Source organism: Bactrocera neohumeralis, unplaced genomic scaffold, assembly GCF_024586455.1.
Source record: "Bactrocera neohumeralis isolate Rockhampton unplaced genomic scaffold, APGP_CSIRO_Bneo_wtdbg2-racon-allhic-juicebox.fasta_v2 ctg195_1, whole genome shotgun sequence".
In the NCBI taxonomy this organism is placed as follows: domain Eukaryota; kingdom Metazoa; phylum Arthropoda; class Insecta; order Diptera; family Tephritidae; genus Bactrocera; species Bactrocera neohumeralis.
The window spans coordinates 815-16,262 of NW_026089912.1; the positions used below are offsets into that span (position 1 = coordinate 815).

Here is a 15,448-nt window from a genome sequence, read left to right on the forward strand (position 1 = left end):
CAAAAAAAAATTCCTTTTTAAAATCAAAAATAAAAAAATTTTAAACCAAAATTGACTGTTAAAAACTCCACCCCCAACCATGTTGAAAAAAAAATAAAATTCCTTAACCTTAAGAAAATTTCAAAAAAGAAACTTCCCCAAAATTAAAAAAAACAAAAAAATCAGATTTAATTTCTTTTCAAAAACCACAACTACTGATCAAATAAGGGCGTAGTCACACAACCAAACCAAAATTTTAATCCCCACATAAAAAGGATAAAAACCGTCGATTATCGAAATAAAATGAATAAAAATTTTTTTTCCCCCGGGTTTTCGCCAATAACAAAAAACCTTCTAAAAACCAAAATTAAAAAATATCCCCAAAAATAAAAAAAAAAAAAGTTTTAAAAAGGTTAAAAATGATATTTTTTAAAATTTTAAAAAAATAAAGTCTCAAAAATTAAGGGGTCAATATCCCCAAAGCGATAAGTGACCACCCCTTAAAAAAAAAATCTTCTTATCCCCATCTAAACCACAAATTTGGGGTTTCAAATTTCAAAAATTAATTAAAAACTTTTATTTAATCAAGCCTTCTCCATTCCCCATTTCTCATAAATCCCAATTTCCCAAGTCCAAATCACTAGGAGACCCACTCCCATCTATAATAAAACCCCTTTATCGAAACATAAAAAAAAATAATAAACGCCAATCAAAATCCGTTCTCTGCACACCCGAATAAATGTTAGTACATTATTGACTTCTGTTGTCAGAATATATTCTGCGTCATGGCTACTCCACCAGCAGTACGCCAAAATACAGACAATTAAATATTCGTGGAATACTAGGCAAAATATTCGCCTAGGGGGCCCAGGATGTTTAAATGAGTTAAGCATCCACCTCCTCTACTCGATAAAACTGGCGCATCCTAATGGAACTGCTCAACTCACCACGTCCGATGACGCCATACTCACTCACCACACTTTCACATCATTCAACCCACTCATCAAAAGGGATGGACAAAAAGGGAAAGGACACATACAGTTCGAGCATCACTATCCGTTTTATATACCCTCGTTTTTTGGACACCAATCTCGCGCGCTGCAATTACCACTGTGACCCCCACAATCTAATAACATTAAATTTAAAACATTTAACTTATCTGTTAAAATTAAAATTGAAGATTAAACTTCAAAATAACATTCTACAAAAGAAAAGATTTTTATAATAAATTACATACATTGTCATTATAAACTCAAGTGTACCCGGTACTTTTATTTCGATTGTGCGTGATAACCATTTAAAGATACACATACATATATACATTTGCATCTAATGGTCGCGAAATTATTCAATGCTTTTGTAGAACATTTGCTTTCGCAAACATACAGACAAATGTGCAAACGACATTTTGCTTCTACGCCGGTCAAATTTCTATACAAAAATCGGCTGAAATGTGTGAGAAAATAAAAAATGGACAACTAGGGCAAATAATTTTTAAAAAATTTATTGACAATTAAATCTAAATGAAAATACATGTAAATTTACTTAAATTTATTTAAATTTATTGAAATTTCGTTTCGCATTTTTCGGCACTTTCAAATTAATTAATATAAGTAAAATTCACGACTTAACCCGCACACGTCTTATTCGCGCAAAATTTCCAACTTTATGAAAATTGGCGCAATTATTGACACTTCAATTTTATGTAAAGTTTAAAACATGTTTACATATGAATATATAACATATTTGATTTTGGCGCAATTATTGACACTTGTCTTATAATATACAAAATTAGGCCAAAACGAAACAATGAAATACATAATTACTTTTGCAAGTCAATATGGCAAATTGAAGCATGAGAAATTGAAATGCCGACGGCAAAACGAAATTGCTTACATTCGTACATTGCGTTTGAATCATGAAAATATCATCATAATGTTTAGGTAAATCTTTTATATATTTAAAATGAGTTATTATAAAATAAGATCAAACTAGCATTAAATAATTTGAAAAATTATAAATCAAAAATAAAAGAGTTCTACATACATATTTCCATCCTATGGAATATCAAAGAAATCATTTTATAAATACATATATTTCTGTCTCTTCATATTCTCGGTTAGAATATGTGAGAGAATTGTAAAAAATGTTAAAATTGCGAGGCGAATTCCGACCTACAATGTTAACAAATGCGGTGAATTCCCTAATTTGAATCTATCAAATGTTCGCAGTCGAACCTGCACCTTCTCTATACTTTTAAGTTCTCTGGTCAGTATTCATTTACTTTCTTTACAAATCGACCCGCGATGACGAGGTGACTATTCACATGTGTGCGCATATGTATGCTTGTATGCTTGTGCATTATTGAAGTTATACTCCTTTTTCTTCCTTTGTCTTTCATTTCTGCGAATTCTCAACTATTTTATGTGAGCTTTTGTTGAAATAACCTGCGTTGGCCGTTGAAAAATTAAGGCTATACTTTACAGGATTATTTCTGTAGCTAGTCTTCATTTACATTTTTTGGAAATCGACCCGCGATGACGAGGTATTACGTTTTATCTGACAGCGTGAGGTTTAAGAAGTTCATTTCTAATTTTGTCTTGTGGCATATTAGAAATGATGTTTCTTCGAAAATCGTTCGCTTACAACGGATAAAACGACTTCTGAGGGGTGATTTTAATGAATAAATTCCTTTTGGTTGAAATGCTCTACGTTGGCCGTTGAAAAGTTAAGACTATACTTCTCAGGATCATTCATTCCTTTCATTTCTTCAAAGAAATTAATGACCTTTAGAAATATGCATATTTGGATTATTTCGTTGTCATTTCCATATTCGTAGCAATAGAATTTCATAAGTAAAGTAATGGCCACCGATTGTCACCCCTTGCCGCTGTAGCAGCTTCGCCTACAAACATGCGTAAATACATATGTATGTATGTATACGTATGATCGTGAATACATATCGACGCAGATTTTTGCGAGAAGCACCAGAAAGTTGTGCAATTTATGATTTTTGGCTTTTGCCATCGTCGCGAAAAGACGACTTGTTGGCAAAGGCATGCTCGGAGAGATGTTACGGCCTCTGTTTTTATGAATGAAGCGAGATCGCTTGTGGAATTTGCGCCTGCGTTCATGAATGAAATCGTTTTTGTTGTAAAATGTACTACACTTGTTCTTCGCCAATTTGGCTGCCATATTGTCTTGTGAAGATCAATTTTTTGTTGGTGACATATTCATATGTGTATGCATATGTATGTTTGTATGCTTGTGCATTATTTGTTTGGCAATGTATGCAAATATATGTATGTACATATAGGTATATATGAATGTATGAACATGCAAGTCAATCCGCGCACATGTAATAAGTATATTGATAAGTGATGAAAATATGATTTCAATTTCTGAACGCGCACATGCGTATACATACACTCATATGAGCATGTGCAGATACACAAGATAGGATAGAAGATGTATGCCTTTTAACATTGTATACTATACAAGTAAATATTTTTCTTACTAATAGAAATTAAATTTATCACAGCAATATACATAATATACATATACATAATATTGCTGTGATAAATTTAATTTCTATTAGTAAGAAAAATATTTATTTGTATAGTATACGATGTTAAAAGGCATACATCTTCTATCCTATCTTGTGTGCATACGGAAATCTGTTCTACCGAATTCGTTTTCCCGCTCTCTTTTCGTCGTGCAAATATATTGCCAAACAAAAAAAAAACAAAATTACACAAGCATTACAGCATATTGTTTGCTCATATACATTAGCACAAACAATTTGTGCATACTAATCAAAAAAGCGAATTGATCCCTCTAACGAGCTCTCAATTGCTCAAAACATAAGCAACTTCGTACGAACATACATATATACATGTACCACCGTATATGCAAACATACATCTTATTTTAAAACATAAAAGTTCAAAGTCCACATTTGCAACTATCCGGCAATACCTCTTGTTCTTTGGCAAACAAAAACAAGCAGGATTGTGGACAAAAATCTAATTGATCTCTCTAACGAGCTCTCAATTGCTTACGAACAAATCATAACAAACAATTCGTGCATACTTATGTACAAAACATATTGATCTCTTCGACGAGCTCTCAATTGCACAAAGCATAAGCAACTTCATACGCACATACAAACATACATATAAGTCCAAGTATTAGGGTGTACCTAAATACAAATATTCGGACATAAAATATTTTAATTAATAAAAAGTACGGGTTTTTAATAGCAATTAACAATTCAAATAAATACAAAGCGATATTAATAAAAATACGTTTTGCTAATATTATCCGAAATAACAAACTCTTATTTACATAAAAGAGTATTTCATTTTCTATACTTTATCGCTTCACATGGATACTATAAATCAGTTTACTCTGAGAAAAATTTTAATACACAATATAATAAAAATGGTTAATAGCGGAAAAAATCATAGTATACCTGCAGCAGCTATACGCTCAAAACAGGCTATTAAATTCATTTCAGAAAGTGACAGTTTAACAAGATACTGCACTAGATTTGCCTCTTCACCGCTTCACGAAAACTCGGAATCGTTATTAGAAATAATAAGCCAAAATCTCAAAAATTTTTGGACTCGTCTCCAAGCGGCTCATGATGCCATAGTAGATTCTGACAAATCAGGTCTACCACAAAATTTTAAATCATCGGCTTACGATATTTACGAAAACTGCTTAGACCAATATGAAGAAACGAAAGCTATGATCTCCGATCAATTAAAGCTAATAAAAGCAATTGCACCTACTCCCCACAGTAGAGTAGAGCTGCCACAAATGCAACAATAACAAGAGGCAAGTTCAGGCATCCACCTCGAGGTGCCCGCATGTGACACAGAAACCTTTTACGGAGGTTATGAAGAATGGCCGTCCTTCCGGGACATGTTCACGGCCGTGTACATAAACCATTCTCAATTATCAAATGCGCAAAAATTGTATCACCTCAGATACAAAACTAAAGGTCAAGCAGGCGAAATAGTCAAACAGTTCGCATTAAATGACGACAATTTCAATTTGGCTTGGGCAGCTCTAAAAGCTAGATATGAAAACGACAGAATACTGGTCGATAAGCAAGTAACGACTCTAATGAACTTGCCAAAAATCAAGAAAGGAACAAGTGTAGAATTCATCAAACTAGAATCCACTGTTTCAAATTGTTTGTCGATTCTATCGACACTAAATATTCCCACAGACAGCTGGGACCCAATTCTGGTAAACATTTGCACCGCCGCATTACCAGAAAAGTCGTTACTTCTATGGGAGCAATCGCTCTCATCACGAAAAAAGTGCCCAACGTGGCAAACAAATGAAAGATTTTCTCACCACCCAATATGAAATTGCGGAAAGGTTAGAAGAAAAAATAATCAAAACTAAGAACACTAAACACGACCAAAATAGAAGCTTCAATAGACCCCAAGTTAGTAACAAAAACAATTTAAACAAAAGCTTTCACAAAACGCACTCGTTCATATCCGAACAGAAAAAACCCACGTCATGCGAACTATGCACAAGAGGGTATAAGCTTCAAACTTGCGATAAGTTTAAAAAATTAAATATTAACGAAAGGAACAACTTTGTCAGACCAAAAAGTCTCTGTAAAAACTGCTTGTCCCATACACACAATCTTAAAAATTGCAAAAGCAAATATAATTGCTTCTATTGTCACAAAAGACACAATTCTATGCTTCATTACAGCAGATATTCTATCCCACCCCAAAGAAGCGCTTATTCACAAAGAACCACGGGCTTAATTGCAAAAGCAAATCCCGAAACCCAAAATTCAAAAAATTGCCATGTTGCTCAAAGGCACAAAAAGCTCAAACGCTGCACATCCAAACACAAAGTGGACTAGTTACAGAACTAGTTACCACCACACCAACTCATGTTGAGAAAAAATCAAATAAATGCCTTAATTCACAATTAAGAAAATTTCAAAATAGAGGGAAACTTCCCCAAATATTAAACAAAACTAAAGAAGATCAGTATTGTGAGTACTTTTCAAAAACCACAACTACTCGATCAAATAATGGCCGGTACGTCGTACGACAACCACTAGAGCCACAATTTTGCAATACCCCACATAAAGGTATAAAACACAAAGTCAGAGTTACCTCTGACAATCCAAATTGTTAAAAGCATATACAACTTTTCGGCCCCGCAGGATGGCTTTCGCCAATAACGAGAAAAAAACCATTCTGAACAAATCCTAGAGCGGCGGCGGGCTACTAAACGCCAAATAGTGCATAGGCACTAAAAGAAAAAAAAACACAGTTGTATCAAAAGGTTGAAAATCGATACTTTTCATAAATTTTCAAAATAAATAAAGTCTCAAAAGAAAGTTAAGGGATCACCATACTCCCAATGCGATACAGTGACGCACCTACTCTTACAAAAGGCAAAGGTCGTTCTTATCGCATCTATCTAAGCGCTACTCATAAGGGTGGGTTACGGAAATTAGCTCTAAGAACTTAATTATGAAGAACTTTCTACTCTATGAATCGAAGCCGTTCTCCATTCACGGCCATTCTCTCGCAAGATCGCTCTAATTTCATAGTCCTAAATCTAGGGCTAAGGAGTACCCATTCTGGCCACATCTGAGTCAGGCGTGGAGTTACTACCCTTTATGAGCCGATAACATAAAAAAGGCAAATAATAAACGACCTGTATACCATACTGATAAAATAAGAAATTTTCAATAACCTGTAATGAAATGAATAAAAGCAAACAAGGCATACACTGGTTTGCCATAACAATGAGTCGTCAAAAAAGCAAAATCAAATAAACACGCAAAGTAAAGTTGCTTCTCTTAAATACCTGCACGCAAATTAAAATGCATACAAAATACATGTGTTATGTTTTAAATCAAAATCCGTTCTCTGCACACCCGAATAAATGTTAGTACATTATTGACTTCTGTTGTCAGAATATATTCTGCGTCATGGCTACTCCACCAGCAGTACGCCAAAATACAGACAATTAAATATTCGTGGAATACTAGGCAAAATATTCGCCTAGGGGGCCCAGGATGTTTAAATGAGTTAAGCATCCACCTCCTCTACTCGATAAAACTGGCGCATCCTAATGGAACTGCTCAACTCACCACGTCCGATGACGCCATACTCACTCACCACACTTTCACATCATTCAACCCACTCATCAAAACTCATCAAAAGGGATGGACAAAAAGGGAAAGGACTCATTTCGTCACATACAGTTCGAGCATCACCATCCGTTTTATATACCCTCGTTTTTTGGACACCAATCTCGCGCGCTGCAATTACCACTGTGACCCCCACAATCTAATAACATTAAATTTAAAACATTTAACTTATCTGTTAAAATTAAAATTGAAGATTAAACTTCAAAATAACATTATACAAAAGTAAAGATTTTTATAATAAATTACATACATTGTCATTATAAACTCAAGTGTACCCGGTACTTTTATTTCGATTGTGCGTGATAACCATTTAAAGATATACATACATATATACATTTGTATCTAATGGTTGCGAAATTATTCAATGCTTTTGTAGAACATTTGCTTTCGCAAACATACAGACAAATGTGCAAACGACATTTTGCTTCTACGCCGGTCAAATTTCTATACAAAAATCGGCTGAAATGTGTGAGAAAATAAAAAATGGACAACTAGGGCAAATAATTTTTAAAAAATTTATTGACAATTAAATCTAAATGAAAATACATGTAAATTTACTTAAATTTATTTAAATTTATTGAAATTTCGTTTCGCATTTTTCGGCACTTTCAAATTAATTAATATAAGTAAAATTCACGACTTAACCCGCACACGTCTTATTCGCGCAAAATTTCCAACTTTATGAAAATTGGCGCAATTATTGACACTTCAATTTTATGTAAAGTTTAAAACATGTTTACATATGAATATATAACATATTTGATTTTGGCGCAATTATTGACACTTGTCTTATAATATACAAAATTAGGCCAAAACGAAACAATGAAATACATAATTACTTTTGCAAGTCAATATGGCAAATTGAAGCATGAGAAATTGAAATGCCGACGGCAAAACGAAATTGCTTACATTCGTACATTGCGTTTGAATCATGAAAATATCATCATAATGTTTAGGTAAATCTTTTATATATTTAAAATGATTTATTATAAAATAAGATCAAACTAGCATTAAATAATTTGAAAAATAATAAATCAAAAATAAAAGAGTTCTACATACATATTTCCATCCTATGGAATATCAAAGAAATCATTTTATAAATACATATATTTCTGTCTCTTCATATTCTCGGTTAGAATATGTGAGAGAATTGTAAAAAATGTTAAAATTGCGAGGCGAATTCCGACCTACAATGTTAACAAATGCGGTGAATTCCCTAATTTGAATCTATCAAATGATCGCAGTCGAACCTGCACCTTCTCTATACTTTTAAGTTCTCTGGTCAGTATTCATTTACTTTCTTTACAAATCGACCCGCGATGACGAGGTGACTATTCACATGTGTGCGCATATGTATGCTTGTATGCTTGTGCATTATTGAAGTTATACTCCTTTTTCTTCCTTTGTCTTTCATTTCTGCGAATTCTCAACTATTTTATGTGAGCTTTTGTTGAAATAACCTGCGTTGGCCGTTGAAAAATTAAGGCTATACTTTACAGGATTATTTCTGTAGCTAGTCTTCATTTACATTTTTTGGAAATCGACCCGCGATGACGAGGTATTACGTTTTATCTGACAGCGTGAGGTTTAAGAAGTTCATTTCTAATTTTGTCTTGTGGCATATTAGAAATGATGTTTCTTCGAAAATCGTTCGCTTACAACGGATAAAACGACTTCTGAGGGGTGATTTTAATGAATAAATTCCTTTTGGTTAAAATGCTCTACGTTGGCCGTTGAAAAGTTAAGACTATACTTCTCAGGATCATTCATTCCTTTCATTTCTTCAAAGAAATTAATGACCTTTAGAAATATGCATATTTGGATTATTTCGTTGTCATTTCCATATTCGTAGCAATAGAATTTCATAAGTAAAGTAATGGCCGCCGATTGTCACCCCTTGCCGCTGTAGCAGCTTCGCCTACAAACATGCGTCAATATGTATGTATGTATACGTATGATCGTGAATACATATCGACGCAGATTTTTGCGAGAAGCACCAGAAAGTTGTGCAATTTATGATTTTTAGCTTTTGCCATTGTCGCGAAAAGACGACTTGGTGGCAAAGGCATGCTCGGGGAGATAATAAATTATAAGAAACTAGAGGACCCGTCCACGCTTCACTGTGGCTGATACATAGATTATACTACTATTACCATCTATATGATTTCTATTAGTTGGATAATAACTATTTGTTAATGCGATATAGCATTTTTGTGAAGCAACTTGTTTTAGTTTACAAAAAAATGGTTCATAAAGCATTTCGGTTGTTAATAAAGCATTGCTTTTGGATGGAAAATACTGTTGAATTTGGGCTCAGGGAGATCCACCGTTGAAAAGATATTTTCTAAGCTGGAAACAGGCGAATTGAGCACCGAGGACAAAGATGCTCTAAAGATTCGAAAGCAATGTGCAAAGTGGGTGCCTCACAAGTTCATAATCCAATGAAAACAACGAATAACTGATTCTGAAAAGTATTTGAGCGCTCTTTAATCGTAATAAAACCCAAATGTTTGCGTCGGTGTGTGTCGACTGTCATTCTAGTGAACTGCATATGATGAACCGGTTCTTAGGCGTGGAAAGACGAAAAAGTCGGATGGAAAGGTTATGACATCAGTCTTTTCGAATGCATGTTGTATAATACATACTCAAGGACTGATTACTGAGCCAGTTATAATCCATTGAACTGTGTATTTAGTTGCAGTTTCTTTCTACTATTTCAAATACATACTTAGAAATTGTATTATTTTTGAAGAAGAATCTGTATAAAATTGTAGGCATATATTCAAATGATTCCTGCAAATATGAGTTTTGAACAAATGCTTATGATTTGAAATATAATTTTAGTATTTATGAGTTGTATTAAATTTTGACATAAAGAGATAAAAGGTATCCTACGTCTTTACCCTGGTTCTAAGCTACCTCCCCACCAATTTTTAGCCAAATCGGTTTAGCTCTTCTTCAGTTATAAATGGTGTAACTAACAACAACTTTCTTTTATATACATACATATATAGATATATAGAAGCGAGGTTTTTTTATTGTTTTTTTTTTGAAGAAATGAAATATTCAAACTTTGGAAAAATGCTTATTATTTGATATTTATATATATATATATCGGGTGATTTTTTAAGAGCTTGATAACTTTTTTTAAAAAAAAAACGCATAAAATTTGCAAAATCTCATCGGTTCTTTATTTGAAACGTTAGATTGGTTCATGACATTTACTTTTTGAAGATAATTTCATTTAAATGTTGACCGCGGCTGCGTCTTGGGTGGTCCATTCGGAAAGTCCAATTTTGGGCAACTTTTTCGAGCATTTCGGCCGGAATAGCCCGAATTTCTTCGGAAATGTTGTCTTCCAAAGCTGGAATAGTTGCTGGCTTATTTCTGTAGACTTTAGACTTGACGTAGCCCCACAAAAATAGTCTAAAGGCGTTAAATCGCATGATCTTGGTGGCCAACTGCCCATGCATCCCGAAAAATGCACTGTTTGGTGTGGTTTGTACGCTGGTGGAATCATTGGACCGTATTTTTTCAAAGATGCTGTTGGACGCAACGTTACGGTGAATGGCGATCGCTATCGTTCGATGCTAACAAACTTTTTGTTGCCAAAAATGGAAGAACTGAACTTGGTTGACATGTGGTTTCAACAAGATGGCGCTACATGCCACACAGCTCGCGATTCTATGGCCATTTTGAGGGAAAACTTCGGAGAACAATTCATCTCAAGAAATGGACCCGTAAGTTGGCCACCAAGATCATGCGATTTAACGCCTTTAGACTATTTTTTGTGGGGCTACGTCAAGTCTAAAGTCTACAGAAATAAGCCAGCAACTATTCCAGCTTTGGAAGACAACATTTCCGAAGAAATTCGGGCTATTCCGGCCGAAATGCTCGAAAAAGTTGCCCAAAATTGGACTTTCCGAATGGACCACCTAAGACGCAGCCGCGGTCAACATTTAAATGAAATTATCTTCAAAAAGTAAATGTCATGAACCAATCTAACGTTTCAAATAAAGAACCGATGAGATTTTGCAAATTTTATGCGTTTTTTTTTAAAAAAGTTATCAAGCTCTTAAAAAATCACCCGATATAAGTTCTTCTTCCAGCTGAGGTGACATTGCTGTGTTGACATTTGAAAACGGATCCAACACGCAGTCTGGTATTTCCAAGTTCAAAATGTCCTGGTATCGTGCGGTGAAGTCAATGTGGAGGTTTTCCAAATGTTGGCAGTAGGCAAACATTTCATCGTTACTGCATGATACTGATAAATTCGGAAAATTGTGAAACTCACGTCTGCCCAGATTCTTTTTGTGTTGAAGCAGTTTGGCTTCTCTTTGGCGAAAGCAACAACGACGTTTTTTGTTTTAATTAAATTTAGTTTATCGCCTTGCTGTTGGAGATTCATGTCGATGAACAATTTATACAGGTCTGTCATGTAAGCTATATCATTCTTTGATGTTATGAGCTTGTCTTGAAATTCTGTATCTTTAGTTTCCAAGAACTCTACAACAGAGTCAAACAGGTTGTAGAATCGAGTCAGACAATTGCCTCTTGATAGCCAACGAACTTTAGTATGAAACAACAAACGATTGAAATCCTCGTCATTAGTAACACAAAGCTGATGAAATAATATATCATTCAAAGAGCTGTTGCGGATCTTATTGACTGCTTTGATGACATATTGCAGTGATTGAAATAATTTTTCACTTAAGTTTCTAGCAACTTAATGTTGTCTATGAATAACACAATGTACTCCAAGGACATCTGGAATTTTATTTTTTAAGTACGCTATGAAGCCTTTATGGCACCCTGTCATAGCCGGAGCGCCATCCGTAGCAACTGAAATAATATATTTCAAAGGAATCTCTTTCTCATCGCAAAACTTTTCCAATATATTGAATATGGTTTCGCCTTTTGTATCGGTCTCTAAATTTCTATCAAATAATAGTTCTTCACATATTTTCTCATCTTTAATAAAACTAACTTAAGACAACAAAAATGCTTCATTAGTTGTAAAGTGGACTCAACCAGCTGAATTGAAAATTGACTTGACCTCAGGTGATCGTACAATGATTCTTCAATGCTTTCAGCCATTTCATCAATTCGTCTTTGCACAGAATTATTACTCAAAGGAATTTTTCGGATAATATCTGCGGCCGGTTTATGAAGTACGGTAGTCATTACTTCATTTATTGCTGGCAATATTAACTCTTCTCCGATGTTATGTGGTTTGCCTTTTTGAGCAATTAACAAAGAGATATTGTACGAAGCTCGAATTCCGTCGTCATCTTGCTTAGCAGCCGCCGAAAATAGTTTTGCTACACTTGCCTGAGTATTATGCTTCTTCTCTAGGTCTTGAAAATATGCTGCATTCTTGTCTCTCTTATCTGGATGCATTTTATTGAAATGATCATGAAGTCTTGAAGGCATCATTGCTTCATTCGAAAATGTTTTTAGACATAGAAGACACAAAGGCGAGGATGGGTTTGTGGGATTTTCAATTAATCCGAATTTAATGTATTCCGCACAGTATTGCCGTCTCTTCTTTTTTACTTCCGACATTGTTTTGCTTTGAGAAATACGTTTAACTTCGCGCGTAGTGTAAAGGAGGCGTAAGTAATGCTCATCTATTGCGCGCAAACCCACAAATGAATATAAAATAAATATTACATTGTTTATATAGGAATGCTTAAGCACAATTATTATAAAGTAGTCCAAAAATATGAATTCTTATTTTTCCTAGAAATACGTTTGTAAAAAAAGGATCTTTCTCCTTTTCGTATTATCTTATTTTTCCCAGAAATACATTTGTAAAAAAGGATCTTTCTCCCTTTCTTATTATCTTATTTTTCCCAGAAATACATTTGTAAAAAAGAGGATCTTTATCCTTTTTTTATTTTCCACATAAAAGATTTAAGGAGTTCAAAACGTGCGTTACATCAGCTACCTACCCGACGTCATTTCGCAAGTGATAAAATAATTTATTCAAGAGCTCAAAGCATTCGCTACATCAGCTCGAACCTACCTACCCTACACCTTTGCGCAAATGATTATATTATGATAGCAAATGCCAACATACAGATTTGGCAATGGCAATAGCAATACGTTTGACAGTTAGTATTCTATAAATTCTGTCCTGTCGAGATGCCCCGTTATGAAACGGAGCGACCGATTGACATGATTTTCATTTGTTCTATATTCAATAAAATACGAAAGATATATGAACTACGCGGAGGGAAATATAGAACCGAGTTTGAGCAATCTTTTAATTCATATTAGTTGATATTCACAAGTTGTTGTTGAGAGTCGAGAGCTCATGTAGTAGTTGTCTAAGAGGCCTCCTAGCTAAATAAAATAACCCCCCAGGCCTCTACACAACGCCCCCATTTTCTTTCTGGGTCTCTTACCGTCCCCCTTGATACCTTCAGCGCCCACAAGGGGGCGTTATCGCCCACTTTGGGAAACACTGATTTAGACGCTACAGAAGTAGTTGGAGCGCCAATGACATTCAACTTGAAAATCAAAGTCATACGGTCATACATTTTGAAGCAGCGAGTGAAGCTGCGCGTCAAACGAAGCCAGCGCAGACAGAGGGCAGCGAAGTACCATTTAGGAATTTACATCAGCCGAATATAGTACCGTTTTCACAACAACGAACAAATGATGCGATCCCGTTTCCATACCATCAATGTATACAGTTTGCACTTCAACGTTATACTGCACCTAAAGCGCATGCACGTATTCCGATGTCTCGCATAACACCAAACGATATGGATGCATGGTTCACTTCGGTGGACTATTGGTTTAAAGCATGTGACATGAACAGCGACGCTCAACGTTATTACCACCTGATGGCTACCTTAGATCCTCTTACGCTACCAACCATTAGCCAATTCAGCAAAAACGCTGAAAATACGCAACATATAACTTACTCAGGCATGGGCATGTATGAGTTCCTCAAGACTGAACTTCTCAAATATTTTGGTGAAAGTTATCAACGCAAAATTCAGCGATTATTGGAGGAAATGGTACTAGGCGATCAACGTCCGAGTCAACTATTTAATGCCATGAGACGAGTGCAGGAAATTCCTTTTCGGAAGAAACTCTTCGAGCCTTGTGAATCGAACGCTTACCGGAATTAATAAGAGCATCTGTAATCGCACGCGAAAGTACGATAGACGTCCAAATTGCAGTTGCCGACGCTATTATGGAAAAATTTGAAAATATGCGCACACAGGTACGCAGTCGCTCAAGCACTAGTCGCAGATTTCCTCAACGACATAGTCAATCGGTATGACTAGATGTTTCAGTCAGCGATGCTGACGCCAATCACCTCAACGCAGCAGTAAATCAAGGACCAGTCATCAAACGTAAAATATCTCATTGACACTGGATTACAGTGTTCTTCCGAACAAGAACTCTCTCTTTGCTCAACAAACGTCACGTTGTACGCAACCAACGGTACTCCAATAAAAACTTACGGTTTAGTACGCCAACACGTTGATCTTGGTCGGAACTTCATGGTTGCAGATGTTAATACATCAATTATTGGCAGTAATTTTATTCGTCACTACGAATTGATCATCGATCTAAAACGCAACAAATTAATCGATAACAAGACAAATCTCAAAGCGCCGTGCACTATTCACAAAGAGTTGAATATGCAGATAAAGGCTTTCGACGTACAGTGTCCATTCGCAAAGCTACTCAAGGAATTTAGGGACCTTACGGAAATGAATCTTGATCGAAAACCAGTAAAGACTGAGGTACGTCACGTAATTGAAACTCAAGATCAACCCGTAACAGATCGTGCTCGAAAGCTCAACCACAAAAAATGTAAAGCCGTAGACGCTGAGTTCGAATATTTGATGCAAATAGGCGTTATCGCCCTTCGAAAAGCAATTGGGCAAGTCCGCTTCGCATGGTCCACAAAGCAGACGACAATTGGCGACCATGTGGAGATTAGCAAGCGCTCAATAAAATCACCGTTCCAGACCGTTATTCTATTCCGTTTATTCAAGACTGCTTAATAATCCTACGAGGAAAAACAGTATGTAGAGCGGGTCGGACGATACGGCTCACCTCAGAAGATAATCACGGACCAAGGAACTCAATTCGAATCCAAAATGTTTCAAGAGATGTTATAAACATTAGGTACTCAGCGTGAACGTACATACATCATCGCATCATCCACAAACGAATGGATAGACAGAAAGGTGGCATGGTTCATTTAAAAACGCCATACTAGGCACGGGAAAAG

General features: G+C 35.4%; 2 pseudogenes; both read left to right on the forward strand.

The window, feature by feature from the left end:
* The first annotated feature begins 2,448 nt into the window (after window positions 1-2,448).
* On the forward strand, window positions 2,449-2,651 carry LOC126766647 (small nucleolar RNA U3; annotated as a pseudogene).
* A 6,016-nt stretch (window positions 2,652-8,667) lies between these two features.
* Window positions 8,668-8,870, forward strand: LOC126766648 (small nucleolar RNA U3; annotated as a pseudogene).
* Window positions 8,871-15,448: the final 6,578 nt, after the last annotated feature.